Consider the following 18,849-nt stretch of genomic DNA (forward strand, 5'->3'; position numbering starts at 1 on the left):
TTCTTCACTTCCTGCCTTAGATTTATTATTATCCATCTTTTTGTTGTTGTTGTTGTTATAGCCATGCCAGTGGGTGTGAAGTGATACCTTATGGTTTTATTATGCATTTCCCTAATGATTAAGGATGTTCAGCATCCTTTATATGCTTATTGATTATTTGGATAACTTCTCTGGAGAAAAATCTATTCAAATAATTTGCCCATTTTTTTTTAAATTGGGTAGTCTTTTTATTGTGAAGTGGTACAAGTTCTTTATATATTCTAGATACTTCTCCCTTACAAATGTGTTATTTGTAAATATTTTATCCCATTATGTTTTTTTTGTTCATTTTCTTGGTAAAATCATTTGAAACACACATCATTTAATTTTGATGAAATACAATTCTTTGTTGTTGTTGCTTGGGCATTTTGGTCTCACATATAAGCAGCCTTTGCCAAAGCCATGGTCATAAATTCTAATGCCCATATTTTATAGTTTTAGTAATAACACTTTTAATGTACTTTGAGTGAATTTGTGTGTGTGGTGCATGAAGTTGAGGTCCAATTTTTCATTTTGCATGTAGAAATCCAGTTATCTCACTACCATTTGTTGAAAAACCCAGTCTTTCCTCCATTAAGTTACATGGGCACCTTAGTCAAAATAAGTTGACCTTAAATGCAAAGGTTTATTTCTGAACTGAAAATTTGATTCCATTGATCTATGTGTTTATACTTATGTCAATACCACACAGCCTTAATCACTGATGTTTTCAGTGTTCAGTGTTCAGTATTTTTTTTTAAATAGGAAATATTAGTCCTTCAATGTTGCTCTTTTTTTTTCCCCAAGATGGTTGTATATATCCTGGTTCCACTGAAGTTATACATGAATTATAGGATCATTTTGTCAATTTGTTCATAAAAAGAAAAGAAAGAAACTGAGATTATGATATAAATGTGTTGAATTTATAGATTGATATTGGGAATGGTACTATCTTAAATTTTCCAATTCATGAACATCATATGTTTCTCCATTTACTCAGATCTTCTTGAATTTATTTCAATTATGTTTTGTGGTTTTCAGTATACAAGTCTAACAAAGTTATTAAATTTATTTCTAAATATTTTCTTCTTTTTGATGCTATAATGAATGTATTTTAGTATTTTTGGAATAATCCTTGTCAGTGTGTAGAAATAAAATTGGTGTTTGTATATTTATCTTGTATCCTTCAATCTTTATGAAGTTGTTTATTAGTTTTAAAAGTTATGTGTGAATTTTTTAACACATCTTGTTTCATATAAACAAGATGATTTCACCTGTGAATAGAGAGCATTTTTACTTTTTCTTTTACAATATGATATATTTCATTTATTGTTCTTGCTAGTCGACCCCCCTAACACCTTCAGTGTCACGTTGAATATAAGGAACAAGAGTGGACATTCTGGTCTTCTTTCTGATCTTAGAAGGAAAGCTTTCAATCATTCATTATTAAGTAAAATGTTGGCCATGGATTTTTCATGAAAACCTTTTATTAGCATGAGGAAGTTTCCTTCTATTTCAATTTGTTGAGTTTTTTGTTTTTTGTTTTTTTTTAACATGGATAGGGGTTTGATTTTGTCAAATACTTTACCTGTATCAATTGAGATAATCATGTGATTTTTGTCTTTTATTTTTGAATACAGTCTATCGTATTGTTTAATTTTTGAAGTACCTTTGCTGTACTGTCATTTGGCTATAGTTTATAATCCTTCGTATATTTTGCTGGATTTTAGTTTGTTCATATTTTGTTGAAGATTTTTGAGTTTATATTTTGAAGGAATATTGGTCTGTAATTTTATTGTTATATAACACCTTTGTCTGTTTATTAGGGTAATAAACTACATTGGGCCTCCTAAAATACATTGGGGAAAATGTTCTCTTCAATTTTTGAAGACCTTATGAGGGTTGCTGTTAATGTCCCTTAAAACATTTTGTAGAACTCATCAATAAAGCCATTTAGTCTTAGCCATCTCTATATATCTCAGCTCTGCCAGTCTCTGGTGGAGTGAAAGTAAAGGAGGTCCTTTGTTTGGTGCCCTGCAATATTGCGGAAGCTGGTTTCTCACTCAACTATTCGTTTTCGAGCAGGAGGAATTCTTTCAAGGTACATCATTCCCACTTGGTGCTGAGCAGTGCTATCTTATGGGATAAAGTGATGCAGACAAATCTGTTCTTTATTCAGGTTTTGTTTGATTATTCTCAATTTTTTATTCCACTGTGTTGCTAAGGTTTCTTAAGTGGAATACTGAGCTCTCCAGACTGACTCTCCAGGACTCCAGAGCTGTTTTTATTTATGGATATCTGTGTAATCATTGTCTCTGTTGGGGGACATAAGCTGGGGTTTCCCACTATGCCATCACAGTGATATCATCTCCATATAATTTTCAATTAGTACACCTTTTGATTAGAAATCATTTATAGAATTCTATGAGATTCTCCTCTTGACACCTGCCGTGTAGCATGTATAATATTTCAATTTAATCATTTCTCATTGAAGATTAGATAGAAGGTACTCAATTTCATAAATTGATTTTGAAATATGAAAATCATTTTGCACTTGAATTGAGGTCCAAAACACACTAGAGTTTAAGTCTGAAAATTTGAGAATTGAGCACTGAAAATTTGTGTGAGAATAGTGACTTTACTTTTTGTTTTAACTCTTTTCAGTCTGGGAAGGTAATAAGGGATTGACATTACTTGTGCTTCAAACATTAGTTTTTTTTAATGAAAATGACTGTAAGCCAATATAAATTTCACATGTCAGCTCTGTTTTGTCTTGAAATTGTAGGTTGAAATCACTAATAAATATCAAGCCTCAAAGAAACTATTTACTAAAGTCAGTCAGTTTATAATAATAATGGTGGAGGGCAATCCTCATTCAGAAAACACTGAATTTTGGACCTGACATCAAATATTACAATAAAATGTCACCAGGGGTAAACCATCAACCTGCTGTAAGGTAAAGTATGTTGGGATATCCATCTTGTATTTCTGACAAAAATTCATGGAATAACAATGTTTAAGACCACTAGAGCAGACAAAGTTTGCCACTGACACTACTGATTCAATACCACAGAGTAGATTAAAATATTTTCCACAAGGAACATGCTGATGAATAATAAATAAACATAAACTTTAAATAATGTATATTTATGTGAGCTTTGTAAATCTGCCCCAAATAATCTTTTTTATGCTTCATTCATACTTTTACCATAATCAGTTAACATATCATAGTAGATTCTACCTCAGGTTTTAATAAATTAATGTCTTTTCAACTTTGAAAATAGTCTTGCCTATATTTATTCCATGTAGGCTATGCTTCAAGAATAAAGGCTAATTCTTCAATCACTTCAGACTCAGTACTGAGCCCCTGAAAAAATAAATTATTTTAACTCATTGAGAGTCAAGAAAAACTCAAAATCATCCAGGTTATTTTTAACTGACTACTGACATTGCTCCTTATCTCCACTGTTTAGTTTTTTCTTTCACAGAAAGCCAAATAGTTTTTAACAATTTTGTTCCCTCTGGACACCTTTCCTTTGCTGTTTCAATCAAACATGATTTAATTAACTTGCCCTTAGTAAAATGTATTGTTTGCTTGCCTAACAAATGATTCACTCAGACACTTTAGTTGCCATGTCATTTTTAAAATTTTTTTGAAGAAATTCTGCTATAATGAGGTATTCTGCTTTAAATGTTCTAATTTTTCTAAACATTGCTTTACTGTCAGTAGAGATACTGTGATGAGTACTTAGTTTGGGTATGCCAGTGTATTTTGTATTCTTTTAAAATAGCTATAATATCATTGCATAGTAAACACAATACTTTGACATCTAATTCAATACCAAAATAATCCTCACTCTAGTGTGCCTTTAAGCCACATTATTTTTTCTTCTTTTTCTTGTTATTTTGACATTGTGATTATGCACTAGTAATAAAATGTAAATAAAATATCTTGATGTAGTATGCCACATTTGAGGGTAATGTATGAGGCACCAAAATATTGTCAAGTTATAACTGCCTCACTCCAAACTGTAGTGTGCCAAGCAGCAGTGTAAAGTGACGAGAGGATTGAGGATGAAAGACAGAACACAGGGAATGCAATCGATGATATGATAATAGTGTTGTATGGTTATGGATCATGACTAGTGAGCATAACATAACATAAAGAGTTACTGAATCACTATGTTGTACACCTGAAACTAATGTAACATCATGCATCAACTATACTTCAATAATAATATAAAAAAAAATGATGGGAGCACCACTTACAATCTCTGTTAAAACAACTCAACTCCGCCATTATAGCAGAAAAACAGATATGGACATTACATAATGACCATTGCTGTAATGCAACCACATTTTATTCTAAATATTTACATTTGAATTAGGTATAATTTTAATGGATCAGGAAATATTATTCTTCTTTGATTTTGTTCGACCATTTAAAAATAGCTCACAGGTCATACAAAAACAGATAGTGGACCAGATTTTGCCCTTGATCTAATTTGCCGATCCCTGGTTTAGAGTATGGATTTTGAACTTGACATTCTTGCACCCATCACTTTCTTAAGCAAGAGAGTTCTAGAATACATGTATAAGCTTCAGAGTCTTCATCTGTACAATTGGAATAATAGTAATAACTATGCAATAGGGCTATCATGAAAACCAAATATGTTTATGCTGAGCTTGGTACCAGGTATATAATAACATTCGTTGATAATAATCATTATTTCCTATTTCCATTTCTGTTGACTACAGACTTAGGGGTTAATTTCAATGATTAATTATCCTCTAGCCAGGGACAAAGATATTTTTATTCCGGAGGATCTTCTAGAAAAATTAAATGCCAAATGCTCTAACTTCAATTATTATTTCATCCCTGTTAGTTTACAGACAGGGAAAAAGAAGTTGCTTAAAGCTAAGTAGAGAATCTGAGAACACATTTGTGGACAATATATAGATTCACCTAGTTATTTTATGTCAAGAATCTATAGGGCAGGAAATTTAGATTAGTCCATCCTTTCCACCCAGAGGTTATATCAGGGAACACACTTTTAGCTCAAATGTTCATACTTTAGCTAAGGCCATCTCAATACTTGTTAGCAATTGGATACAAATAAATTCAACATACAAATTCTTCACTTTACAAAATTATTTTTCTAATAGCTTCAAGTTGTATGTCTTCATTATGTAAAGTGGTTGGATAGGAAGTTAGTTACTGCAGTATATTTATTTTGAAATATCTATTAGGTCTTGAGTGGAAAACAAATGTGAAAATGTTGTACTTATTATTTTCAGAACAATGAATCTTACAAAGGAGGTGTTGAGTCCCATTTATTGGTATACATTGTCACAGAACCAGGTGCCATCCCTGGTTTGACCATAAGAAGTATGATTATACATTCTAGTCAATTACTGTTTGAGGAAGGGTAGGCTGGTCTCCAAAACTGATGATACCTACAGAGTAACCTGGGAGAGCTCTACCTACAGCAAGTCACACTCTGTTCATCAGTATATTTACCTCAAGTAAATATACAATGTAGATAAAAGCAATGTCTTCGATATGCAAATATATCATCAATGCATCTTGGTGAATTTATAGAGCAGCCAAAATATCCACAATTGGCAATATACTGTAATATTCAATAAGACTACAAGAAGTTTACAAAAGGACAGACTTGCTTTGTTAAATCCTTTTTAAAGTCTATTTCACAACTACCAAACTAATCCAACAAAGCCCTGCCAGTAATAATAGTTTGAATACACAATTATAATTGTGTATCCTGCATTACCTGAAGCCTAGCATAATTTGTTTATAATCAATTTACATCAAGTGGATATTCTATCATTTCCAATATAGGGATGGGGATGTTTGGAAGAAAATTTTCCCAAACAACTAATTTACAGAGCTCAGTCCATCATGGTATCCAGGGAAAGACAGAGGGCATTAAACATAAACGTAGATTATAATAGCTCACGTCCAGCCTAAATTGGTACATTTACTTTTCATTTGAATTTGATTACTCAAGTGGTGTTATTACTATGATTCTAACTGTTTTAATTTGCCAGTGTGGATAAATGCCCCCCCCAACCAAAAAGCAAAACAAACAAACATACAAAAACTGTGCCTGTAAATATAAAATGAAGATGATAATTTGCTCTGAGCATCTACGAGGAGGCCAATTAATTCAGGAAGCATTTCACTTAAGAAGCTTGAAGCAGTGTGTTAGACAGAACCTGGATACTTAAAACCAGCAATGGAGATACGGAAAGAGTGTTGAATTTGAAAACAAGCTCTGCCACGGAATTCTTGCAGGGTATTAGAACAAGTCACTCCTCCTTAATGCAGTTAGTATCACATGCACTTCTATTTAATGCTGTGATGGCTGTGCTTAAGTTGTCTGCTCTTTGAAGAATGCCTTCCTCCCAGTCTTACACAGGTAATGTCAGCATCATGGTGGCATGAGTGGTTCCTTTTTTCTCTCTTCTTTGATTTATAACTAATTGAATATCCATAACTGAAAAAGGCAAAAAGAGCACCTCTGCACAACATACCAGGATAGCCAAAAGATCTGTTCATAATTGTGTACTCGAAAGTGGGTGGTCTGGGCTTTGGAGGAGGCAGCAGAGCAAGGGAAGTGGCAACAGAGCCTGTGGTTCTGCGAAGGAAAAGAAAGTGATAACAGGTACAGCAGCAGGTAAGCACAGCTTTTCTGGCAGAGGAGGTGGAGGGTGAAAGCAGTGAGTGGGTGATTTCCTGGCCACAAGTGATACAGCTGGAGAGACCAGTTGCTCTCTCTAAGGAGAGACCATGATGACTTGGGGACAGGAGGAAGGAAGTGGGCAGACAAAAAACATAAAGGAAAGTACCTCCTGCTGTCTGCCCCAGGAGGCAAGAGGACAATCCACAGACTTCTGGGAGCCCTGACTTGAGGATTCTCCTACTAGGCTATGGGCATACCCAAATTCCAAGGGCTAGGTATACACCTCCCCCTATTGTGCTGCCACCCTTTGTTTTTGGTTTTTTCTTTGTTTTTTGGTTTTCTGTTTTTTTTATTTTTATTTTTTTGGTTTGTGTTTTTGTTTGTTTGGTTTTTTTTTTTTTTTTTTGGTAATGCTTGCTCCCAACCTTAGCAGGATGTAAGAGCCGCTGAGAGGAAACCACAAACTTATGCTATAATACCACCTCTTGGAAAACAAAGGAAAGGTCCCTAACTTCCAGTCTGTCAAATGGTTAGAATTAAATTAAACAAAGCCTTGTCTAAAAAAGAAAGATGTTCACTACTTCAAATGCTGTGGCAAAGGCACTTTTTATCAAACATGAAAAATCACAGTAATACAGTATCACAAAAAGAAAATGACAGTTTTCCAGCAACCAAATCCAAAGGCATAGGATATAGCAAGGTAGCTGATAAAGAATTTAGAACAGTCATTAGGAAGAAATTCAACAAGCTACAATAAAATTCAGAAGGATAATATGATTACCTCAGGAATAAAATTAATAAACAAAAGTAGTACTTTATTGAAAAGATTGAAATTCTAAAAAAAATCTTGGAACTGAAATCTCAATAAATGAGATGAATAATGCATCAGAAACAGAGCAGATAACATGAAAGAGAGAGTTAGTGAGTTCAAAGATAGTAACATAAAAATGACTCAGGTGGAAAAGAACAAAGAACTAAGTTTTTTTTTTTTAAGTTAAGAAACTCTATGAGAACAATCTGACTTTAATAAAAAAGCCAACATAAAAAGAGTGGGTATCTCAGAAAGAGGCAAAAAGGAAAAGGGAGCATAGAGCATATTTAAAGAAATAATAGCTGAGAACTCCCCTCCCCTAGGGAAGGAACTGGATATACACGTTCACAAAGATGATATAATACCTTATTATCTTAATGCATAAGGACCTTCTCCAAGACACATTATGTTATGTTAAAAATGCTGAAAGTCAACAATAAAGAAGAACTTTGAAAGGAGCTGGGGGGAGGGGCAGTAACATACAAAGTTATCCCCATTAAACTATAAGCAGATTTCTCTACAGAAATTCTGTAAGTCAGAAGAAAATGGAATGACACATTCAAACTATTGAAAGGAGAAAATTGTCATCCAAGAATATACTGTCTAGCCAAGTTATCCTTCAGATATGAAGGAGAAATAAAGGCTTTCCCAAACAAAAGCTGAGGGAGTTCACCACTACTAGACTTGCCTTACAAGAAATGTGAAAAAGAACGTTTTGTGTTGAAAAGACAAAAGCATGCAAAATTCTGATTAAAGTGATAAATAGAATTAGAACACCATAACTCTTTTTTAGAACAGTATATTAAACTCTAATTGTAACATAAAAGCTAAAAGAAAAGATTTGTGAACAGTCATAAAAACCAAAAAAATATTAGCAAACTATACTCCACAATACATTAAAAGGATCATTCACCATGATCAAGTGGGATTTATTCCAGAGATGCAAGCAAGGGTGGTTCAACATTCACAAATCAATCAGCACGAAACACCACACAACAAACTGAAAGTAAAAATCATAGGATCATTTCAATAGATGCAGAAAAAGCATTTAATGAAATTTGACATTTGTTCATGACAAAAATCTCTCAACAAAGTATGTGTAGAGGGAGTGTAGCTTAACATAATAAAGGCTTATATGACAAACCCACAGCTAACATTATATTTAATAGTGAAAAACTGAGATCTTTTCCTCTAGTATCAAGAACAAGACTAGGATGTCCACTCTTGCTATTTCTATTAATATAGTACTCCAAGTTCTAGCCACAATAATCAGATAAGAAAAAGGATTAAAGTGTTCCAAATTGGTAAGGAAAAGCAAAATCATCACTGTTTACAGATGACATGATATTGTACAAAGAAAGCCCTAAAGACACCACTAACACCTATTAGAATAAAAGAATTCAGTAAAACTGCAGCATACAAAATTAATATACAGAAGTTTGTTCATCACTATATACTAACATCAAAGCAGAAAGAGAAACTAAGAAAACAATTCCAGTCTTCTGGGGCAGACGGCAGAATAGGCACAATCCTTGTTCCATGGATACAATTAGGTAACACTCACATCAGTGTAAATAACACAGATCACAACCCAAAGACTGGCAGAACAGGCTCTGCACAAGTAAATGTAGAGAAGAGGCCACATCAAAGGGGTAGGAAAGGCAGGGCATGGTCAGGAGCTAAACTGACCCAGAGTACTGCCACAGGAAGGAGGGATGCTGTGAGTGAAGTGGGGAGAAGAACAAACTCCACACCAGACACCACAGGCATGAGGAACCCATACTGGGAAGATAAATCCCCATAATATTTGGCTTTGAAAATCAGAGGGACCTAACTTCTTGAGTTCTTATAATCAGCAGGACTTAATACCTAGACTTTAAAAATAAGTGTGCTCAACTGTAGGAGAGCTGGAGGACAAGAGGAAACTGAGTCTGTGCCATCAAAGAGGTAGCACAACGAACAGCCCCACTGAGATATAGCAGAGGAGTAGCAGTTTGAAAAATGCCTGGGTCACACAGGAAGATTTATTTCCTAATCTCAGAGTCTGTGTTGGAGGAGCAGGGGTTTTCAGATTTCTCCAAGAAAAAAAAAGAGCTGGTGGGTACATTTTCCTCCCCTTCCCCCCAGCCTAGATACCCTGACACTAGTTCACCAAAGCCTGACTGCTCTCTACCATGCTTGCTAACAGTGGGCCCTGCCTCCATGAACTTCCGCAGATCTGATCCCTCCAACCCAGCCAACCTCCACAAGAGTTTTCCTTGGTGGTTGCAGGTCCCCTCCCACAACAGACCCGCATGGATATTGCTAGCACTGCAACTGCCCCTTATCCCCAACCCTCACTCTCCTGCAGACTCAGCCCCTCTATATCAGTGGCAAGAGTTTTCTAAAGCAGCTCCAGGTCCCACCCCACAGCAGACTAGTGCACACCTTGCTGGCATCATGTGTCCCACCCCTGAATTCTCCCATTCTCCTGTGGATCCCTGCTGTGCAACATGCCCTTGTCAGGAGTCCATCCAAACCAATGCCACAACCCTGGCAGTGTGCAAGCAGCCCCAATAGGGGCAAGCAACACTCCAAGGAGACACCTGTTGAAAGGAGAGAAGAAGATAACCACATACACCAGTCCAACTGTGGCCCCAGAAGTGGGTTGGGGGCAGACATCTAATCTGGCTTTAGGTTCTATCCACCAATAAAAGCTTCTCAGGGGACAACACAGGGAGAGCACCCTGCAGTTCAGTGCTATTGCAGCTCTGGAAAAGGCCTGGTCTGACTTAATTCAGGCCCAAGGCAGCCCTGTACTGGCCCAATAACAACACAGGGAAAAAAACCCTGTCCATAACAAGGAAAGAGAACCATTGTAGATGACTAGACTGAAGGGAAACACGGCTCAACCACAGCAGTAAGGCAAACACAATACACATAGGAGGTACCCCTGAAGTGCCAGGTCCTGGTGAAGAGGGGACTTTGCACTGTAGGGCACTATAGGATCTCTTCTTCATAAGACCACTACTTTCAAGAGCAGATGGCATGGCTGACTTTCCTAACACATAGGATCATATGTGTCTACGAGTCTACAGACATAGAGAGTAGGACAAAATGAGGAGACAGAGGAATATATCTCAAATGAAATAACAGGACAAAATCACAGCAAGAGAATTAAGTAAAATGGAGATAAATAACTTGTCTGATAAAGAATTTAAAGTAATGGTCATAAAGATACTCACTAGACTTAAGAATGGAGGCCCTCAGTGAGACCCTCAACAAAGAACATTAAAAAAGGACCAATCAGAGATGAATAACTCAATAACTGAAATTAAAAACATACTAGCAGGAATAGTAGTAAACTAGAAGAGACAGAAAAACAAATCTGTGACCTGAAAGACAGAGTAATGGAAGGCAATCAAGCTGAACATGAGAGATAACGACAATTAATAAAAAATAAAAACAGATTAAGTGAACTTAGCCACACAATCGAGCAAAATAATTTGCAATACAGGGTTCCCGGAAGGTTAAGAGAGAGGAAAGGGGGCAGAGAATTTATTTGATTAAATAACACCTGAAGCTTCCTGAATCTGGGAAAGGAAACAGAAATCCAGATCCAGGAGATCCAGAGATCCCCCAACAAAATCAACCCAAGGAGTTCCATACCAAGACACATAGTAGTTAAAACGGCAAAAATGTAACACTGTATGTTAATTACACTGGAATTAAAATGAAAAAAGAGAAAGAAAACAATTCCATTTACAATCGCACCAAAAGAATAAAATACATAGGAATAAATTCAACAAAGGTGGTTGGCCCTGTACTCTGAAAACTATAAAAAATTGTGAAAGAGATGGAAGATGACACAAACAAATGGAAAGATATTCCATGTTCATGGGTTGGAAGAATTTGGTATTATTAAAATGTCCATACTACCCAAAGCAATCTACAATTCTTATCAAAATACCAATAGCATTTTCCACAGAACTAGGACAATAATTCTAAAATTTGTGTGGAACCACAAAGACCTTGAATAGCCAAAGCAATACTGAGAAAGAAAGAACAAATCTGGAAGTATCACAATCCCAGATATCAAAGTATACTATAAAGCTATAATAAAACAATATGATACTGGCACAAAAATAGACACAGATCAATAACACAGAATAAATAGCGCAGAAATAAGTCTATACTTAATACATGACAAAGGAGGCAAGAGTATACAAAGGGGAAAGAGTCTCTTCAACAAATGGTGCTGGGAAAACTGGACAGTGCCATGCAAAAGAATGAAACTGGACTGCTTTCTTACACCATACACAAAAATAAACTCAAAATGGATTAACAACCTAAATGTGAGACCTGAAATTTAAACAAACAAATAAATACACAAAAACTCTAGAAGAAAACATAGGCAGTGATCTCTTTGGAATTGACCTTGGCAACATTTTTCTGAATATGTCTCCTTGGGCAAGGGGAACGAAAGCAAAAATAATCTATTAGGATTATACCAAAACATAAAGTTTTTGCACAGCAAAAGAAGCCATCAACAAAATAAGAAAGCAACATACTAAATGAGAGAAGATATTTTCAAATAATATAACCAATAACAGGTTAATATCCAAAATATATAAAGAACTTATACAACTTAACACACACACACACACACACACACACACACCCCAACAACAACAATTTAAAAATGGGTAGAGGACCTGAAAAGACATTTTCACAAAAAAGACATGCTGATATCCAACAAACACATGAAAATATACTCAACATCACTAATCATTGGGGAAATACAAATAAAACCACAGTGAGATATTATCTTACCCCTGTAAGAATGTCTAGCATCAAAAGACAAGAAATAACAAGTGTTAGTGAAGATGTATAGAAAAAGGAATGATCATACACTGTTGGTGCAAATGTAAATTGGTATAGCCACTATGAGAAACAGTACTGAGATTCTTCAAAAAATTAAAAATAGAAATGCCATATGATTCATTAATTCCACTGGTAGATATTTGCCCAAAGAAAACAAAAACATTAATTCAAAAATTTGTATGTTTTATTTACATTTATTGCAGTATTATTTACAATAGCCAAGATATGGGAGTAACGCAAGTGTCCATGTATAGGTAAATGAATAAAGAAAATGTGATATATGTTACAATAAAATATTAATCAGCCATGAGAAAATATGTGATCTGGACATTTGCAGCAACATGAATGACTTAGAGAGTGAAAAAAGTCAGAAAGACAAATGCCATAAGATTTCACTTATGAGGAATCTAAAAACAAACAAACAAACAACAAAAAAGCAGAAACACACCTATAAATACAGAGAACAAACTCATGGTTGCCAGAGGGGAGGTGGGTGGAGGGATGGGCAAAATGGGTGATGGGGCATTGCTTCCAGTTATGGAATGAATAAGTCATGGATAAAAAGTAAGCATAGAGAATATAGTCAACGGTATTGTTATAGCATTGTATGGTGACAGATGGTAGCGACACTTATGAGCATACCATATGGTTTAGATTTGTTGAATCACTATGTTGTGCACTTGAAGCTAATGTAACATTGTGTGTCAATTATAAATCAATAAAAAATAAAAGATAAATGCATTATTCACAAAGAAGAAGGAGGGAGATGCTGGTGTGAATGTAGTGAAAATGGAATCCTTATACATTGTTGGTGGGAATGTGAACTGATCCAACCACTGTGGAAAATAATATGGAAAATAATATGGAAATAATATGGAAAACAATAAAATTAAAAATAAATCTACCATATGACCTGGAAATTCGACTTTTGGGTATAAACCCAAAGGAACTCAAAGCAGGATTTCAATGAGATATATCCACCCCCATGTTTACTGTAGCCTTATGCACAATAGCCAAGACATAGAAACAACCCAAAGGCCCACCAACAGATAAATGGGTAAAAAAGATATGGTACATATACACAATGGAATTATTATTCAGCCATAAGAAAGAAAGATATGTTCCCATTTGTGACAGCATGAATGGAACTTGAACACACTATTCTAAGCAAGGTAAGTCAGACAGAGAAAGATCAGTGTATGATATTACTAATGTGTGGAATTTAAAAATGTTGAAGCTGTAAAAAACAGAGAATAAAATAGTGGTTACCAGGGGACGGAGGGGAGGGGATCACAGTAATGGTGTTCAAAAATAAAAACATGTAATGAGTAGGAAATAAGCCATACAGATCTAATACACAATGGAATGAATATAGACAATGATATCGTATTATGATTATGTAATGTAATAAATATCATTACATCAGCAATCATATTATAATATGTAAATACATCAAAGTCATATGTTGTACAACTTAAATTTATACAATATTACACATCAAATTTATTCAATAATTTTTTAAATAAAAAATAAAAGGTCATAATATTTTTCAAAGAAAAAAAAAGAATCATCTCCTTCCTTTCACCCAACACCCACTTGGTAAACCCTCTCATTTGAAGTTTGAACTCAAACATAATCATATGTGTTTCCTTATCTTTTCAGGTTAGATTTTGCTATATAAAGCATTCAAGGTATAAAATTCCATGTCGGCAGGGATGTTTTTTTCCCTCACTTAGTACTTTAATTAGGTCATTCTGTTGTCTCTTAGCCTTCAGTTTCTGATGAGAAATTACTGGAATTTTTATTTTTATTTCTATGTAATATATGATTAATTCTTTTTCTGCTTTTAAAATTGTTTTTCTCTATCTTCAGCGTTCAACAGTTGACTAAAATGTACCTTGATAGATTTTTGTTTGTTCATTTGTTCATTAATCCTGCTTGGGTTCCACTAGACTTCTTGGATCTCAGAGTTGCTGTTTTTGGTGAAATGTGAGGGGGAACAAATGTAAACCAATGTTGCATCACTTAATTTTGCCCCATTTTCTTTTTCCATATTTCTTCGATTCCAGTTTCAAAAATATAATTGTTTGATACTGAACCACGAGTCACTGATACTCTTAATTTTCTTATTTTTCTTTTGTGTCTTCCTTTTTCTATGTTCTTCATTGTCTAGTCTTCATGTTTATTATTCATTTTATCTATTGTGTTCTTTAATTCCACTGTTTCATTATCTCTCCTAAACTCTTAATATATTAATCTATCCACTCATTTCCAGTGTACTTTTAACTCACTTATCAAAGTTATTTTAAAGGCTTTTCTAATTTCAACTGTAATCTTCTTCACTGTGGCTGATATTTTCTGGGTTTTTTAATGTCTATTTTTTAAAATTTATTCAAGATCTTGTGGATGATGCATCATAGAGACTTTGTTTTTGGCAATCATCTGAAGATAAATGATTTTGTTTTCCTATTAGCTATGTAAGTCACTGTCATATCCAATTGACTTTATGTAGCAGAGAGTGGAAAAATACAGCCCTATACCAAATCTAGACCATCATTTATTTTTATAAATAAAGCTTAATCAGAACACAGCCATGCCCATATGTTTAAGTATTATCTATGGCTGCTTGGGGCTAGAAATACCAGAGATGAGTCATTGATACAGAGATTTCATGGCCTACAAAGCCTCAAATATTTAATAACTGACCCTTTACAGAAAAGTTTATCAATCCCTATTCTACGCTATAAGCCTGATATTTGTATTTTGGGAAAAAAAAGAATATTCCAAGGTGATTTTAATGCATACCCTTGTATAGAAACCACGCTACTAACATATCTATAAGATCTCTTACATTTCTAAGATTCTATAATTCTAGTTATCAGTGTGGATGTTGGAAATCATGAAATAGAGCATGTAACTTTAATCTTAAAATAATGACACAAAATCCACACTCTCCTATTAGTTAACTCATACTGATACTGTTACTCTATTTTAAATATAAAAACAAAAAAATCATTTGGGAGGTCAAAGAAAAATAATCTCAAAGATATTTAAATATAGTCATGGTCTAAGATTCAGAGCACATTTATCATATGTTAGTTTTGTGTTTTGATTTGTTTTTGTTCCTTCTGCTTTTTTCCCAAACTGCCTATTTTCTGCGTGGCTAAGAATACAGCACTTGGTCATAGGAGGCAAAGAGATATCACAACCAGAGAAGGCACTCAACATAATTTACTTTGGAACAATGTACAAGAATTTTCAGATGTCAATTTCAAGGATTTTGGACATAAATGAGGTGGGAAATGCTCATTAATCAAACCCACACTGCCTATTTCTCAGAGGACATAGAATCAATATAGGTCAAATTTTCTATTTCTCCAAAGCCTATCTCACTAAGCACCTTGAAAGAGACTTTATGGGCAGTTTTCTGTAGATTTACTGCTTGGCATGCAAGAACATCAACCTCTTTAAATGTTGGGCAGCAAGATCTTTAAATTGTGAAACACATATGCCTGATTGAAGGGTAAAAACAATCAAACCCCAATTCTATTCTATGGGAATTAATTCTGTAATGAGGCAGTGGTATGGGAAGAGAAGTTTGAATTTTTATGTTGCAAATATTGATTTTAGAAAGAATAATTCTATTATTCTCTACCCCTAAAATAAGTATGTAAACAGAAACGATGCCTTTTACCAACACAAGTGATAAAAAATCAAATGAAAATACCTGAAATGAGAGGAAATAGTCACTATGCTAAAGATTTAAAGAGCTCCTATAATCAATAAGAAAAAATAAATATTATAATAGATTAATATCCAAAACATATGCACAGGCAAATATATTAAATACTATATTTCACTAATATTAAAAAATGCTAAACACAAAAATTCATTATTAATGTATTATATTGGAAAAAATACTATTGAATTTTTTTTTTACTAAAGGTACACATGTCCTTTAGGAGATTAATGTCCAAATTAACTGGTACATCCAGACAATGGATTATTAATCAGTGCTGTAAAGAAATGAACAATCAAGCTATTAAAAAACATGGAGTAATCTTAAATGCATATTAAGTGAAAAAAATTTAGAAGACTGCATACTGTATGATTCCAACTATATATGGCATTTTGGAAAAGGCAGAACTGGAGACAATAAAAAGATGACTTTGCTGGCAAGGGAATGGGAAGAGGGGAGAAATGAATAGGGAGAGCACAGAGGATTTTTAGGGTAGTAAAAGTACTCTGTAAAATATTATAATGATACGTGTAAGTCATTATACATATACCTAAACCCACAGAATATAGAATATCAAGAGTGAATTCTAAGGTAGGCTCTAGCCTTCGGTTGACTGATGTGTCAATGTAAGCTCATGCTTGGTAATAAGTACACCATTCTGATAAGCTCTTCTCTATTGTGCCTCATAGGATCTTGTCTTATGCATGTGAAGCTTAGTATTCAGTCAGAGATGCAAGGGAAGGCTGACACAGGCTTTTGGGCTACTTCTCTGTACAACTCTCTCTGCTCCAACTCTTTTCCTGTAAAGTGGAAGCAATATCCAAGTCCTCATCTCTTATCTTTGTTTCCTCTGCTCATTAAGACCACTACTCTGTGTTTGGGCTTCACCTCTCCATATTTGGTGAATCCCCCTACCACACAGATTATACAAGTGTGGAATTCACCTCCTGTGTTTCTCTTCATTCAAAGATCACATCTCTGGGCTTTTTTTTTTTTTTTTTGGTCCAATTCCTGAAAGAAAATTCTTCATCTATTATATACAGTATCATATTTACTTATGGTGGGAGGTTAATTCTGATAACCATCACTCCATCATTCTCAGAACTGGAAGGTCATGTGCTTTCATTTTAACAGGAACACCTCATATTCAGAGTTCCATTATTCAGAGTTTAATTGGTCCATTCTGAGTAACAACTTATATTTACTATCTGAAGCATAACTTAATTTCCTTATGGAGTTCCCTGACATATTCAGGGGACCAGTCACTTTTAGCATAGGGGTTGGGGCCCTTTTCTCTCTCACTGTGCTCTGCTTGCACAAAGCTGTGGCTCAAATACTCACCCATTAGAGCTGGTTGCTATCTCCACTGGAGGATTTAGGTTGGGGGATTACAGATTTTGGTGAAAGTAAGAAAGAACTGACTCTGTTCTTTATCTCATCCATGAAACTTTTTCAAATATTGTTATTAGTTTCATAGTCCTGGTAACAAAGTACCAAAATATAATGGCTTAAAACAACATACATTTATTCTACTATAGTTCTGGAAGTCAGACTCTGAAAAGAGCTTTTTATAGGACTAAGGTGTTTTCAGGACTGGTTCCTTTTACAGGCTCCAGGGGAGAACTCTTTCCTTGTGTCTTCCAGCTTCTAGAGGCTGCTGGCATTCCTTAGTATACAGCCACCTCACTCCTATCTCTGCTTGCATTCTCCCACTGCCTTCTCTTCTCTCCTATCTGCTGCCTCCCACTTATAAAGACCCTTATGACTACACTGAGCCCGCTGGGTAATACAAGAGAATGTCTCCATCTCAAAATCCTTAGCTTAAATATATCAACAAAGTCCCTATCACATGTATGGTAACATGTTCACAGGTTCCAGCAATTAGAACATGGGCATCTTTGGGGGATTATTGTACAGTCTACCATATAAATTAAGAGGCAAATTTCTCTGAAGTCCCAATTTCAATGATATAAAAGGTATTACATACCTCTTCAAATATATTTTATTCCAACTATTACACTGCTTAAAAATATACTAACGACAACAACAAAAATTAGAGCAGTTTTAAATTCAGTATATAATCCCATGGATAATTTCCTTTAAATAGCTCAGAGATGTGAATGAAAGAACTTTATGTCACTGCAGGAAGGCTTTTCTCTCTATGAGATCTACTCGCTGCAATCAATGTATTACAGATTGAATAAAAATGTCATTCAAAATGACTTTAAAATCAGCCTTGGAGGAAAACCTAATACCTGAGGGTGAGATGCCTGTGAATATATTTACAATATTCATCTTCCTAGGAGCTCTTGGTTTCAAACTTTCTCCTCTGTGCACAGCAACTTATCTTCTGAAGTCACTTCCAAAATAATTCTTCTCATATTCCATTTTCCTTGATGTGGACTGGCCTGTCCTGATAGATTGCCATTGTGTGAAATTCTTTAAAAATATGTATTTTTAATGTTTATTTTTGAGACAGAGGGAGACAGAGTGCGAGTGGGGGAGGGTCAGAGAGAGACGGAGACACAGAATCTGAAACAGGCTCCAGGCTCTGAGCTGTCAGCACAGAGCCTGATGCAGGGCTCAAACCCATGAACTGTGAGATCATGACCTGAGCAGAAGTCAGATGCCTAACCGACTGAGCCACCCAGGCCCCCTGTGAAATTATTAATATTCCCCTAGAGGTTTTTCTCTTCCTGCTCTGCAAATAGATG

This window comes from Lynx rufus, unplaced genomic scaffold (genome assembly GCF_022079265.1).
Source record: "Lynx rufus isolate CCGP_SWC_20201006 ecotype Redwood Valley unplaced genomic scaffold, mLynRuf1.p SCAF_11, whole genome shotgun sequence".
Lineage (NCBI taxonomy): Eukaryota > Metazoa > Chordata > Mammalia > Carnivora > Felidae > Lynx > Lynx rufus.